Below are 6,000 nucleotides of genomic sequence, written 5' to 3' on the forward strand. Positions count from 1 at the left end.
TGCAACTAAGATTGAACACGGCACCTTGAGCTGAGCTGCTGCTGAGCTCCTGGATGGCTCAGTTGGTTGGAATGTGTCTCTCAACCACAAGGTTGCCGGTTCGACTCCCGCAAGGGATGGTGGGCTGTGCCCCCTGCAACTAGAAAATGGCAACTGGACCTGGAGCTGAGCTGCGCCCTCCACAACTAAGACTGAAAGAACAACAACTTGAAGCTGAATGGCACCCTCCACAACTAAGATTGAAAGGACAACAACTTGACTTGGACAAAAGGCCTGGAAGTACACACGGTTTCCCAATAAAGTCCTGTTCCCCTTCCCCAATAAAAAAAAATCTTAAAAAAAAAAAAAAAAAGAACATCCTACAGAGACCTATATAGGACATGCTATGAAGAGTACAGAATGATGAAGAAATCTTTTCTGAAAATGGAATTCATTTTATTATCATTTTATATTTTGATAACATTTGAATTACACTTCTATACTTTGGACATCATTACTGTAATATAATAGAATACTTGGTATTACAAAAAGTATTCGCAAGGACCAATATCCAAGAATAACAACTCATCTTTCCAGGCTTTATTTTTAACCTTGCATTATGAGGATTTAAGAGTTAAAATTCTTTTTAGATGTTAAATTTCTGTTACATGTCTAGTGGAATAGCTTTGGATTAGTGTGCCAGTTTTTCTAGTAATAATCCGTATGACCTTAGCCAATTACATCAATGTAATGTGCCTCAGTTTTCTCATCTGTAAGAGGGGCAGTACATTTCTGCTCTGCCGCATATGATAATGAAATTAACATGAGATCACATGCAAGAGAATCCTTTCAAAAATGCTATAAAACTGTAAGGCATTACTAATCTGAGATGCTGTGAAAATGTATAACCAAATGTTTGTAAAGTAATTTGATGTGAAAATGACAGGTTAACTACCTTTTAAAGATGAGTGTAGATGACCAATGAGGGACAGTTATAATCTAGGAACAAGTTGGGGCTGGTATGAAAATGGATATAGTGAAATGAGAAAAGTATTAAAGTAATGGAATTTTCCATAAAAAAAGAATATTTTAACTCAGCCGTTTTATGATATTCCTTTGAAGAAGCTGTAAGAATAAAGACATATATCTTTACAAAGTTAATAGCCAATAAATATACTTGCATTTTTCTGTATTCTCTTTATCCCCTTTTAGTTGTAGGTTGCCTGCATTTTAAATTCTGAAATTATCTTGTGCCACTACCATAGTGAAAACATAAATATTAATATTTATACTTACCTGAATTCTCCACCAGGCTAAAGACTTTTGTCCTGAAACTACATACTAATCTTTTGACAGTTTGGTAATTCTTTGACTTTGCCAATACTAATCTGTTATTGAAGGCACAATTCAATCTATGCACTGAGTTCCTCAGAGCCAGTCACTTAGTGACACTACAGTGATTTGAAACACAGAAGGGCATTTCATTCTTTCTGAGTCCTGAAACATGAAAATAAATAAAAAACTCTCAGCCTGCAAATTGTGTTGAAATACATAAACATATGAAACTTAGTGACTCAGATTATTAGTCACAGAGTCACTGGTTAGTCTGGATGAGATCCACTGTGGACAAAGGCCAGTCATAATGATGATGATATTTTGCTTTTCTGTAATGCTGAACAAAACCCTTTACAAATATTACAAATACAAAATAAAAAGTGGCAAGATCCTGTCTCCCAAATATTCAGGCTAAGTAAAAATCTTGCTACCTTTGAGGTATTTTTTCCCTCTACATAAATACAGAAGAAATCTAGTTGCAATTAATTATAACACAAAACAACTTAAGCCAAAGCCTTATTTGTATTCAATTAGCATAGTAAGCCCTGTTTCCTGGCCTCTTGTTTGAAGCAGACTGAATCCAATGTGTGGTTTTAGAGTAAAGAAAATAATGGCTCCATAGTAGCCCTTACAAATAAAGCCAGGAGCTACATTCAGAATTATATTCTGTATTATTAACTTTCATTAGTAATTAACCTTCTTCCACTGAAGAACGTAGGTAGTGCAGGGAGATTTAAGCCTGTCCTCTTGCAATAATGTCAGGCGTGAGTAATATCATCAACAGTAAGTGCTAGGCTGTTTCAGAGATATCCTCCCACTATCTCCCCATCTGACCGGAACAGGAATTGGATAGCTTCAGAGCTAAAGAATAATATGTCCATGTGTTCCTCCAGATCTCAGAGTCCTGGCAGGCGACCTCGACTCTCTTGGCCACCATAAAGCAGTCATTGAAAGGACACAGCTGCAGAAACTAGCGGCTAAGCACTAAACAAATCCGCAGGGCTGGAGGCACAAGTCATGTACATGACCCTAGCACAATACCTTGTGGTTGTGAATGAACGGATTAGCATCTAATGGTGCTGTGGTAGCTTATGCAAAATTAATTGGTGCCTCAGCCAGTGCTGAGTTTCTAATGGAAAGAAGTCCACTTAAAAAACAAAAAACACCAAAAAACAAAACAACAACAACAAAAAACCAAAACCCTCAAGGGACCTGTTTAGTTGACAGAAACTTTGGCTCGTGTTGTGGGAGACTAAGAACCAGTAGGGATGGGAATGGGAACTGAGCTCTTTATTCTCTTCTTTTTAAAAATATGCACCAAGAACTTAAATGGACATGGCTAAGACCTTTCCCAACGCTGAAAGGGCCTGGCTTTACAATTTGTGCCATCCTTCAAGTTGACGTGAAACTTTGTATTGTCCGAGAACATAAGGAAGGATTCCCACTCACCTCCACTCATTCTTTCTCCTTTTCCCCAGGTATGAACAAGATCAGCCTTCTGACTAACAAGAGAGATGAAAGCCATCTCACTGTGGCAATTCCCTTTTGTCTTACTGAGTGATGGTATGGTGACTTCCACAGGCAATTGTTTTTAAACACTGCCCACATATCTCTGTAAATAGGGAAGTAGAGTTGGGATATAGCAAGCCATCCAAGGGCGTGGGCGTGCTGGGCTCCTGCTTCTCTCTAGGGAGCCCTCTATTACATCCGGGTCCATGGACATTTATTGCAGCACCCATATTAATAGTCCTGTGATTTGTTCTTGAAGGAACTGAGTTCTTTGTGTTTTCTATCTAGGGGTCTCTTAATTACACTCGCTACTTCAGCTGTACCTGTAGGATTCATGGCTAGTTGAACCTGACTTCCAGATGGTCAAATTTGATAAGTTTTAGCAATTCTGTTTATAACTTTTCACTTTGATTTTTTGTTTTTGTTCCAACTTTATTGAAATAATAACTGACAAATATAATTGTATATATTTAAGTTATGTAAAACAATAACTTGATATAGCTATACATTGTGAAATAATTACCACAAACATGCTAATTAACACATCCACGTAGGTATCACACAGTTCTGTGTGTATGGAGAATGCTTAATATCTACTCTCTTAGCAAATTTCAAGTACACAATACATACAATATTATTAACTACAGTCACCATGCTGTATATTAGATCTCCAGAACTTATTTTATAACTGAAAGTTTGTACCTTTTGACCAACATATCCCCATTTCCACCCCCCACCCCCACCCCACAGACCTTGGAAATCACCATTCTATTTTCTGCCTTTGTGAGTTTGATATTTGATTTTTTTTTAATTACACATATAAGTGAGATCATACAGTATTTGTCTTTCTGTGTCTCTCTTATTTCACTTAGCACACTATCCTCCAGGTTCATCCATGCTGTTTCAAATAGCAAGATTTACTTTTTATGGCTAAATTTTACATATATATATATATATATATATATTCACATTTTCTTTGTCCATTCATCTGTTAATGGACACTTAGGTTATTTTCATATCTTAGCTTCTTGTGAATAATGCTGGAATGAACATAGAAGTGTAGATATGTCTTTGAGATACTGATTTTGTTCACTTTGGATATATGCTCAGAAATGGGATTGCTGGAATCATAAGGTAGTTCTATTCTTAATGTTTTGAGGAACCTCCATACTGTTTTCCATAATGACTGTACCAATTTACATTTCCACGAGCAGTGTACAAGGGTTCCATTTTCTTCACATCCATGACAACATTTGTTATCTATTGTCTTTTTTTGCATTTCCCTGATGATTAGTAATGTTGAGCATCTTTTCATGTTTGTTGGCCATTCATATATCTTCTTTGGGAAAATGTCTGTTCAGATCCTTTGCCCATTTTTTAATCAGGTGATTTGTTTTTTTGCTACTGAGTTGTATGGGTTCCTTATATATTTCGGATATTAACCCCTTATCTAATAAATGGTTTGCAAATATTTTCTCTCATTCTGTAGGTTGCTTTTAATTTTGTTGCTTGTTTATTTTGTTGGGCAGAGATTTTTATTTTGGTGTCATCCCACTTGTGTGTGTGTGTGTGTGTGTGTGTGTGTGTGTGTGTGTGTGTGTTGCTTTTGTTGCCTGTGCTTTTGGTGTTATATCAAAAAAAGTATTTCCAAGACCAATGTCAAGGAGATTTTTCCCCTGTTTTTTTTTTTTTTTTTTTTTTTTTTAAGGAGTTTTATGGTTTAAGGTCTTATTTTTTAAGTCTTTAATCCATTTCAAGGAAATTTTTGTTTGTGTTGTAAGATAGGTGTCTATTTTCATTATTTTGCATTAATAGATATCCAGTTTTCCCAGTACCTTTTATTGAAGAGATTATTCTTTTTCCATTGTGTATTCTTGGTGTTTTTCTCATAGATTAGTTCACCATATATATACAGGTTTATTTCTAGGCTCTCTATTCTGCTCTATTAGAATACTTGTCTGTTTTAATGCTAGAACTGTATTATTTGATTGCTATAGCTTTGTAATATAGTTTGAAATCAGAAAATGTGTTGCTTCCAGCTTTGTTCTTCTTCCTCAAATATGCTTTGACCATTTGGATTCTTCTTTGGTTTTATATAAATTCTAGGATTGTTTTTCCTATTTCAGTGAAAAATACTATTGGACTTTTGATAAGGATTGCATTGAATCTGTAGGTCACTTTGGGTAGTATGGACATTTAAACAATATTAATTATTCCAATCAATGAACACAAGATACCTTTCCATTTATTTATGTCTTCTTCAATTTCTTTCATCAATGTCTTATAGTTTTCAGTGTAGAGACCTTTCACTTCTTGGTTAAATGTATTCCTAAGTATTTTATTATTTTTGATGTTTTTGTATATAAGATTGTTTTCTTTATTCTTTTTCAGATCGCTCATCATTAGTGTATAGAAAAGCAACTGGTTTTTGCATGTTGATTTTGTGTCCTGCAACTTCACTGAATTCATCTATTAGTTCTAACAAGTTTTTGGCATAGTCTTTAGGGTTTCCTATATATAAGATCATGTCATCTGCAAACAGAGACAATTTTGCTTCTCTCTTTTTGATTTGTATGCCATTAATTGCTTGCCTAATTACTTTGGCTAAGACTTCCAGTACTATGTTGAACAGAAGTGGTAAGAGTGGACACATTTGTCTTGTTCTCAATCTTAGAGGAAAAGCATTCAGCTTCCATTGGGGCTTGCAGTGTTGGTGGGCTTTTTACCAGGGGCTCAGGAAGGCATGGGTTTTGTCTGGTCCCTGGATATATGGAGCTACTTCCAGGACTTGGGTCAGTAGGGCTGGTGCTGGGACAAGGATCCACTTCAGTGTCTGTGATTGGATCTGCAGATAGTGGGACTGTTAACCAGGTACACAGCAGACAGGTATGGCTCCCACCATGTCTGTGGGAGGGCTCCTGCCAGGTCACTAGGCAGGCTGGTCCCAGACTGAGGCTGAGAAAGACTGGTATTGAGATACAGGACTGCTTCCTGGTCCACAACCAGAACCGAGGTTTGCAGGCCTGCCTTTGGGGACATGGATAGGAGTGCCTCTTGCTGGCTGGCTGGGTGAGCGGGACTGCCTCTGGAATGTGGGTTTGCAGGGGTGGAACCAGGTCACAGGGCTGCTTCAGGACCTGAAATCAAATCTAGGTTGGCAGGCCTATCTTCCAGGGC

The sequence above is a fragment of the Rhinolophus sinicus genome, linkage group LG02, assembly GCF_036562045.2.
Source record: "Rhinolophus sinicus isolate RSC01 linkage group LG02, ASM3656204v1, whole genome shotgun sequence".
Classification (NCBI taxonomy): Eukaryota; Metazoa; Chordata; class Mammalia; order Chiroptera; family Rhinolophidae; genus Rhinolophus; species Rhinolophus sinicus.